Below are 12,943 nucleotides of genomic sequence, written 5' to 3'. Positions count from 1 at the left end.
ATATATAAATATATATCAAAACATATTACATACTTGTCAGTTTTTTAATATATCAAATATATTGTACAATATATAAATATATATCAAAACATATTACATACTTGTCAGTTTTTTAATATATCAAATATATTGTACAATATATAAATATATATCAAAACATATTACATACTTGTCAGTTTTTTAATATATCAAATATATTGTACAATATATAAATATATATCAAAACATATTACATACTTGTCAGTTTTTTAATATATCAAATATATTGTACAATATATAAATATATATCAAAACATATTACATACTTGTCAGTTTTTTAATATATCAAATATATTGTACAATATATAAATATATATCAAAACATATTACATACTTGTCAGTTTTTTAATATATCAAATATATTGTACAATATATAAATATATATCAAAACATATTACATACTTGTCAGTTTTTTAATATATCAAATATATTGTACAATATATAAATATATATCAAAACATATTACATACTTGTCAGTTTTTTAATATATCAAATATATTGTACAATATATAAATATATATCAAAACATATTACATACTTGTCAGTTTTTTAATATATCAAATATATTGTACAATATATAAATATATATCAAAACATATTACATACTTGTCAGTTTTTTAATATATCAAATATATTGTACAATATATAAATATATATCAAAACATATTACATACTTGTCAGTTTTTTAATATATCAAATATATTGTACAATATATAAATATATATCAAAACATATTACATACTTGTCAGTTTTTTAATATATCAAATATATTGTACAATATATAAATATATATCAAAACATATTACACACTTGTCAGTTTTTTAATATATCAAATATATTGTACAATATATAAATATATATCAAAACATATTACACACTTGTCAGTTTTTAATATATCAAATATATTGTACAATATATAAATATATATCAAAACATATTACACACTTGTCAGTTTTTTAATATATCAAATATATTGTACAATATATAAATATATATCAAAACATATTACACACTTGTCAGTTTTTATAATATATCAAATATATTGTACAATATATAAATATATATCAAAACATATTACACACTTGTCAGTTTTTAATATATCAAATATATTGTACAATATATAAATATATATCAAAACATATTACACACTTGTCAGTTTTTTAATATATCAAATATATTGTACAATATATAAATATATATCAAAACATATTACACACTTGTCAGTTTTTTAATATATCAAATATATTGTACAATATATAAATATATATCAAAACATATTACACACTTGTCAGTTTTTTAATATATCAAATATATTGTACAATATATAAATATATATCAAAACATATTACACACTTGTCAGTTTTTAATATATCAAATATATTGTACAATATATAAATATATATCAAAACATATTACACTTGTCAGTTTTTAATATATCAAATATATTGTACAATATATAAATATATATCAAAACATATATTGTCAGTTTTTTAATATATCAAATATATTGTACAATATATAAATATATATCAAAACATATTACACACTTGTCAGTTTTTTTAATATATCAAATATATTGTACAATATATAAATATATATCAAAACAAAACATATTACACAAATATATTGTACAGTTTTTATATCAAAACATATATCAAATATATTGTACAATATATAAATATATATCAAAACATATTACACACTTGTCAGTTTTTTAATATATCAAATATATTGTACAATATATAAATATATATCAAAACATATTACACACTTGTCAGTTTTTTAATATATCAAATATATTGTACAATATATAAATATATATCAAAACATATTACACACAGTTGTTAATATATCAAATTTTGTACAATATATAAATATATCAAAACATATATTGTACAATATATAAATATATATACAAAATATAAATATATATCAAAACATATTACACACTTGTCAGTTTTTTAATATATCAAATATATTGTACAATATATAAATATATATCAAAACATATTACACACTTGTCAGTTTTTTAATATATCAAATATATTGTACAATATATAAATATATATCAAAACATATTACACACTTGTCAGTTTTTTATAATATATCAAATATATTGTACAATATATAAATATATATCAAAACATATTACACACTTGTCAGTTTTTAATATATCAAATATATTGTACAATATATAAATATATATCAAAACATATTACACACTTGTCAAATATTTTTATATAATATATCAAATATATTGTACAATATATAAATATATATCAAAACATATTACACACTTGTCAGTTTTTTAATATATCAAATATATTGTACAATATATAAATATATATCAAAACATATTACACACTTGTCAGTTTTTTAATATATCAAATATATTGTACAATATATAAATATATATCAAAAATATATAACACTTGTCAGTTTTTAATATATCAAATATATTGTACAATATATAAATATATATCAAAACATATTATTACAATTTCAGTTTTTTAATATATCAAATATATTGTACAATATATAAATATATATCAAAACATATTACACACTTGTCAGTTTTTTAATATATCAAATATATTGTACAATATATAAATATATATCAAAACATATTACACACTTGTCAGTTTTTTAATATATCAAATATATTGTACAATATATAAATATATATCAAAACATATTAACAGTTTTTTTTAATATATCAAATATATTGTACAATATATAAATATATATCAAAACATATTACACACTTGTCAGTTTTTAATATATCAAATATATTGTACAATATATAAATATATATCAAAACATATTACACACTTGTCAGTTTTTTAATATATCAAATATATTGTACAATATATAAATATATATCAAAACATATTACACACTTGTCAGTTTTTTAATATATCAAATATATTGTACAATATATAAATATATATCAAAACATATTACACACTTGTCAGTTTTTTTAATATATCAAATATATTGTACAATATATAAATATATATCAAAACATATTACACACTTGTCAGTTTTTTAATATATCAAATATATTGTACAATATATAAATATATATCAAAACATATTACACACTTGTCAGTTTTTTTATATATCAAATATATTGTACAATATATAAATATATATCAAAACATATTACACACTTGTCAGTTTTTTAATATATCAAATATATTGTACAATATATAAATATATATCAAAACATATTACACACTTGTCAGTTTTTTAATATATCAAATATATTGTACAATATATAAATATATATCAAAACATATTACACACTTGTCAGTTTTTTAATATATCAAATATATTGTACAATATATAAATATATATCAAAACATATTACACACTTGTCAGTTTTTTAATATATCAAATATATTGTACAATATATAAATATATATCAAAACATATTACACACTTGTCAGTTTTTTAATATATCAAATATATTGTACAATATATAAATATATATCAAAACATATTACACACTTGTCAGTTTTTATATCAAATATATTGTACAATATATAAATATATATCAAAACATATTACACATATATCAAATATATTGTACAATATATAAATATATATCAAAACATATAACACACATTGTCAGTTTTTTTAATATATCAAATATATTGTACAATATATAAATATATATCAAAAACATATTACACTTGTCAGTTTTTTAATATATCAAATATATTGTACAATATATAAATATATATCAAAACATATTACACTTGTCAGTTTTTATATATCAAATATATTGTACAATATATAAATATATATCAAAACATATTACACACTTGTCAGTTTTTAATATATCAAATATATTGTACAATATATAAATATATATCAAAACATATTACACACTTGTCAGTTTTTTAATATATCAAATATATTGTACAATATATAAATATATATCAAAACATATTACACACTTGTCAGTTTTTTAATATATCAAATATATTGTACAATATATAAATATATATCAAAACATATTACACACTTGTCAGTTTTTTAATATATCAAATATATTGTACAATATATAAATATATATCAAAACATATTACACACTTGTCAGTTTTTTAATATATCAAATATATTGTACAATATATAAATATATATCAAAACATATTACACACTTGTCAGTTTTTTATATCAAATATATTGTACAATATATAAATATATATCAAATATACACACTTGTCAGTTTTTAATATATCAAATATATTGTACAATATATAAATATATATCAAAACATATTACACACTTGTCAGTTTTTTAATATATCAAATATATTGTACAATATATAAATATATATCAAAACATATTACACACTTGTCAGTTTTTTAATATATCAAATATATTGTACAATATATAAATATATATCAAAACATATTACACACTTGTCAGTTTTTTAATATATCAAATATATTGTACAATATATAAATATATATCAAAACATATTACACACTTGTCAGTTTTTTAATATATCAAATATATTGTACAATATATAAATATATATCAAAACATATTACATATTACTTGTCAGTTTTTAATATATCAAATATATTGTACAATATATAAATATATATCAAAACATATTACACACTTGTCAGTTTTTTAATATATCAAATATATTGTACAATATATAAATATATATCAAAACATATTACACACTTGTCAGTTTTTTAATATATCAAATATATTGTACAATATATAAATATATATCAAAACATATTACACACTTGTCAGTTTTTTAATATATCAAATATATTGTACAATATATAAATATATATCAAAACATATTACACACTTGTCAGTTTTTTAATATATCAAATATATTGTACAATATATAAATATATATCAAAACATATTACACACTTGTCAGTTTTTAATATATCAAATATATTGTACAATATATAAATATATATCAAAACATATTACACACTTGTCAGTTTTTTAATATATCAAATATATTGTACAATATATAAATATATATCAAAACATATTACACACTTGTCAGTTTTTTAATATATCAAATATATTGTACAATATATAAATATATATCAAAACATATTACACACTTGTCAGTTTTTTAATATATCAAATATATTGTACAATATATAAATATATATCAAAACATATTACACACTTGTCAGTTTTTTAATATATCAAATATATTGTACAATATATAAATATATATCAAAACATATTACACACTTGTCAGTTTTTTAATATATCAAATATATTGTACAATATATAAATATATATCAAAACATATTACACACTTGTCAGTTTTTTAATATATCAAATATATTGTACAATATATAAATATATATCAAAACATATTACACACTTGTCAGTTTTTTAATATATCAAATATATTGTACAATATATAAATATATATCAAAACATATTACACACTTGTCAGTTTTTTTAATATATCAAATATATTGTACAATATATAAATATATATCAAAACATATTACATACTTGTCAGTTTTTTAATATATCAAATATATTGTACAATATATAAATATATATCAAAACATATTACATACTTGTCAGTTTTTTACTTGTCAGTTTTTTAATATATCAAATATATTGTACAATATATAAATATATATCAAAACATATTACACACTTGTCAGTTTTTTTAATATATCAAATATATTGTACAATATATATAATATATATCAAAACATATTACATTGACTTGTCAGTTTTTTATATATCAAATATATTGTACAATATATAAATATATATCAAAACATATTACACACTTGTCAGTTTTTTAATATATCAAATATATTGTACAATATATAAATATATATCAAAACATATTACATACTTGTCAGTTTTTTAATATATCAAATATATTGTACAATATATAAATATATATCAAAACATATTACACACTTGTCAGTTTTTTTAATATATCAAATATATTGTACAAGATATAAATATATATCAAAACATATTACACACTTGTCAGTTTTTTAATATATCAAATATATTGTACAATATATAAATATATATCAAAACATATTACATACTTGTCAGTTTTTTAATATATCAAATATATTGTACAATATATAAATATATATCAAAACATATTACATACTTGTCAGTTTTTTATATATATCAATATATAAATTGTACAATTACATATATATCAAATATATATCAAAATATATATTACATACTTATTACATTTGTCAGTTTTTTAATATATCAAATATATTGTACAATATATAAATATATATCAAAACATATTACATACTTGTCAGTTTTTTAATATATCAAATATATTGTACAATATATAAATATATATCAAAAAACATATTACATACTTGTCAGTTTTTTTAATATATCAAATATATTGTACAATATATAAATATATATCAAAACATATTACATACTTGTCAGTTTTTTTAATATATCAAATATATTGTACAATATATAAATATATATCAAAACATATTACATACTTGTCAGTTTTTAATATATCAAATATATTGTACAATATATAAATATATATCAAAACATATTACATACTTGTCAGTTTTTTTAATATATCAAATATATTGTACAATATATAAATATATATCAAAACATATTACATACTTGTCAGTTTTTTAATATATCAAATATATTGTACAATATATAAATATATATCAAAACATATTACATACTTGTCAGTTTTTTAATATATCAAATATATTGTACAATATATAAATATATATCAAACATATTACATACTTGTCAGTTTTTTTAATATATCAAATATATTGTACAATATATAAATATATATCAAAACATATTACATACTTGTCAGTTTTTTAATATATCAAATATATTGTACAATATATAAATATATATCAAAACATATTACATACTTGTCAGTTTTTTAATATATCAAATATATTGTACAATATATAAATATATATCAAAACATATTACATAATTTGTCAGTTTTTTTAATATATCAAATATATTGTACAATATATAAATATATATCAAAACATATTACATACTTGTCAGTTTTTTAATATATCAAATATATTGTACAATATATAAATATATATCAAAACATATTACATACTTTGTCAGTTTTTTAATATATCAAATATATTGTACAATATATAAATATATATCAAAACATATTACATACTTTGTCAGTTTTTTTAATATATCAAATATATTGTACAATATATAAATATATATCAAAACATATTACATACTTGTCAGTTTTTTAATATATCAAATATATTGTACAATATATAAATATATATCAAAACATATTACATACTTGTCAGTTTTTTAATATATCAAATATATTGTACAATATATAAATATATATCAAAACATATTACATACTTGTCAGTTTTTTTAATATATCAAATATATTGTACAATATATATAAATATATATCAAAACATATTACATACTTGTCAGTTTTTAATATATCAAATATATTGTACAATATATAAATATATATCAAAACATATTACATACTTGTCAGTTTTTTTAATATATCAAATATATTGTACAATATATAAATATATATCAAAACATATTACATACTTGTTTTTTAATATATCAAATATATTGTACAATATATAAATATATATCAAAACATATTACATACTTGTCAGTTTTTTAATATATCAAATATATTGTACAATATATAAATATATATCAAACATATTACATACTTGTCAGTTTTTTAATATATCAAATATATTGTACAATATATAAATATATATCAAAACATATTACATACTTGTCAGTTTTTAATATATCAAATATATTGTACAATATATAAATATATATCAAAACATATTACATACTTGTCAGTTTTTAATATATCAAATATATTGTACAATATATAAATATATATCAAAACATATTACATACTTGTCAGTTTTTTAATATATCAAATATATTGTACAATATATAAATATATATCAAAACATATTACATACTTGTCAGTTTTTTAATATATCAAATATATTGTACAATATATAAATATATATCAAAACATATTACATACTTGTCAGTTTTTTTAATATATCAAATATATTGTACAATATATAAATATATATCAAAACATATTACATACTTGTCAGTTTTTTAATATATCAAATATATTGTACAATATATAAATATATATCAAAACATATTACATACTTGTCAGTTTTTTAATATATCAAATATATTGTACAATATATAAATATATATCAAAACATATTACATACTTGTCAGTTTTTTAATATATCAAATATATTGTACAATATATAAATATATATCAAAACATATTACATACTTGTCAGTTTTTTAATATATCAAATATATTGTACAATATATAAATATATATCAAAACATATTACATACTTGTCAGTTTTTAATATATCAAATATATTGTACAATATATAAATATATATCAAAACATATTACATACTTGTCAGTTTTTAATATATCAAATATATTGTACAATATATAAATATATATCAAAAACATATTACATACTTGTCAGTTTTTAAATATATCAAATATATTGTACAATATATAAATATATATCAAAACATATTACATACTTGTCAGTTTTTTAATATATCAAATATATTGTACAATATATAAATATATATCAAAACATATTACATACTTGTCAGTTTTTTAATATATCAAATATATTGTACAATATATAAATATATATCAAAACATATTACATACTTGTCAGTTTTTTTAATATATCAAATATATTGTACAATATATAAATATATATCAAAACATATTACATACTTGTCAGTTTTTTTTTAATATATCAAATATATTGTACAATATATAAATATATATCAAAACATATTACATACTTGTCAGTTTTTTAATATATCAAATATATTGTACAATATATAAATATATATCAAAACATATTACATACTTGTCAGTTTTTTAATATATCAAATATATTGTACAATATATAAATATATATCAAAACATATTACATACTTGTCAGTTTTTAATATATCAAATATATTGTACAATATATAAATATATATCAAAACATATTACATACTTGTCAGTTTTTAATATATCAAATATATTGTACAATATATAAATATATATCAAAACATATTACATACTTTGTCAGTTTTTTTATATCAAATATATTGTACAATATATAAATATATATCAAAACATATTACATATATTTGTCAGTTTTTAATATATCAAATATATTGTACAATATATAAATATATATCAAAACATATTACATACTTGTCAGTTTTTTTAATATATCAAATATATTGTACAATATATAAATATATATCAAAACATATTACATACTTGTCAGTTTTTTAATATATCAAATATATTGTACAATATATAAATATATATCAAAACATATTACATACTTGTCAGTTTTTTAATATATCAAATATATTGTACAATATATAAATATATATCAAAACATATTACATACTTGTCAGTTTTTTAATATATCAAATATATTGTACAATATATAAATATATATCAAAACATATTACATACTTGTCAGTTTTTTAATATATCAAATATATTGTACAATATATAAATATATATCAAAACATATTACATACTTGTCAGTTTTTAATATATCAAATATATTGTACAATATATAAATATATATCAAAACATATTACATACTTTTGTCAGTTTTTAATATATCAAATATATTGTACAATATATAAATATATATCAAAACATATTACATACTTGTCAGTTTTTAATATATCAAATATATTGTACAATATATAAATATATATCAAAACATATTACATACTTGTCAGTTTTTTAATATATCAAATATATTGTACAATATATAAATATATATCAAAACATATTACATACTTGTCAGTTTTTAATATATCAAATATATTGTACAATATATAAATATATATCAAAACATATTACATACTTGTCAGTTTTTTAATATATCAAATATATTGTACAATATATAAATATATATCAAAACATATTACATACTTGTCAGTTTTTTAATATATCAAATATATTGTACAATATATAAATATATATCAAACATATTACATACTTGTCAGTTTTTAATATATCAAATATATTGTACAATATATAAATATATATCAAAACATATTACATACTTGTCAGTTTTTTAATATATCAAATATATTGTACAATATATAAATATATATCAAACATATTACATACTTGTCAGTTTTTTAATATATCAAATATATTGTACAATATATAAATATATATCAAAACATATTACATACTTGTCAGTTTTTTAATATATCAAATATATTGTACAATATATAAATATATATCAAACATATTACATACTTGTCAGTTTTTTAATATATCAAATATATTGTACAATATATAAATATATATCAAAACATATTACATACTTGTCAGTTTTTTAATATGTCAAATATATTGTACAATATATAAATATATATCAAAACATATTACATACTTGTCAGGTTTTTAATATATCAAATATAATACATAAATATATATCAAAACATATTACATAATTTGTCAGTTTTTTAATATATCAAATATATTGTACAATACATAAATATATATCAAACATATTACATACTTGTCAGTTTTTTAATATATCAAATATATTGTACAATATATAAATATATATCAAAACATATTACATACTTGTCAGTTTTTAATATATCAAATATATTGTACAATATATAAATATATATCAAACATATTACATACTTGTCAGTTTTTAATATATCAAATATATTGTACAATATATAAATATATATCAAAACATATTACATACTTGTCAGTTTTTTAATATATCAAATATATTGTACAATATATAAATATATATCAAAACATATTACATACTTGTCAGTTTTTTAATATATCAAATATATTGTACAATATATAAATATATATCAAAACATATTACATACTTGTCAGTTTTTTAATATATCAAATATATTGTACAATATATAAATATATATCAAAACATATTACATATTACATTTGTCAGTTTTTTAATATATCAAATATATTGTACAATATATAAATATATATCAAAACATATTACATACTTGTCAGTTTTTTAATATATCAAATATATTGTACAATATATAAATATATATCAAAACATATTACATACTTGTCAGTTTTTAATATATCAAATATATTGTACAATATATAAATATATATCAAAACATATTACATACTTGTCAGTTTTTAATATATCAAATATATTGTACAATATATAAATATATATCAAACATATACATACTTGTCGGTTTTTTAATATATCAAATATATTGTACAATATATAAATATATATCAAAACATATTACATTGTCAGTTTTTAATAATATATCAAATATATTGTACAATATATAAATATATATCAAACATATTACATACTTGTCAGTTTTTTAATATATCAAATATATTGTACAATATATAAATATATATCAAAACATATTACATACTTGTCAGTTTTTTAATATATCAAATATATTGTACAATACATAAATATATATCAAAACATATTACATACTTGTCAGTTTTTTAATATATCAAATATATTGTACAATATATAAATATATATCAAAACATATTACATACTTGTCAGTTTTTTAATATATCAAATATATTGTACAATACATAAATATATATCAAACATATTACATACTTGTCAGTTTTTTAATATATCAAATATATTGTACAATATATAAATATATATCAAAACATATTACATACTTGTCAGTTTTAATATAATATATCAAATATATTGTACAATATATAAATATATATCAAACATATTACATACTTGTCAGTTTTTTAATATATCAAATATATTGTACAATATATAAATATATATCAAAACATATTACATACTTGTCAGTTTTTTAATATATCAAATATATTGTACAATATATAAATATATATCAAACATATTACATACTTGTCAGTTTTTTAATATATCAAATATATTGTACAATATATAAATATATATCAAAACATATTACATACTTACAGTAATTTATAAGTATCAAATATATTGTACAATATATATCAAAACATATATAATTTGTCAGTTTTTTTAATATATCAAATATATTGTACAATATATAAATATATATCAAACATATTACATACTTGTCAGTTTTAATATATCAAATATATTGTACAATATATAAATATATATCAAACATATTACATACTTGTCAGTTTTTTAATATATCAAATATATTGTACAATATATAAATATATATCAAAACATATTACATACTTGTCAGTTTTTTAATATATCAAATATATTGTACAATATATAAATATATATCAAAACATATTACATACTTGTCAGTTTTTTATCAAATAATATATCAAATATATTGTACAATATATAAATATATATCAAAACATATTACATACTTGTCAGTTTTTAATATATCAAATATATTGTACAAGATATAAATATATATCAAAACATATTACACACTTGTCAGTTTTTTAATATATCAAATATATTGTACAATATATAAATATATATCAAAACATATTACATACTTGTCAGTTTTTTTAATATATCAAATATATTGTACAATATATAAATATATATCAAAACATATTACATACTTGTCAGTTTTTTAATATATCAAATATATTGTACAATATATAAATATATATCAAAACATATTACATACTTGTCAGTTTTTTAATATATCAAATATATTGTACAATATATAAATATATATCAAAACATATTACATACTTGTCAGTTTTTAATATATCAAATATATTGTACAATATATAAATATATATCAAAACATATTACATACTTGTCAGTTTT

This window comes from Tachypleus tridentatus, chromosome 1 (assembly GCF_004210375.1).
Source record: "Tachypleus tridentatus isolate NWPU-2018 chromosome 1, ASM421037v1, whole genome shotgun sequence".
NCBI lineage: Eukaryota > Metazoa > Arthropoda > Merostomata > Xiphosura > Limulidae > Tachypleus > Tachypleus tridentatus.
The sequence above is the reverse complement of the archived record's forward strand: the minus strand, read 5'-3'. Positions refer to the sequence as shown.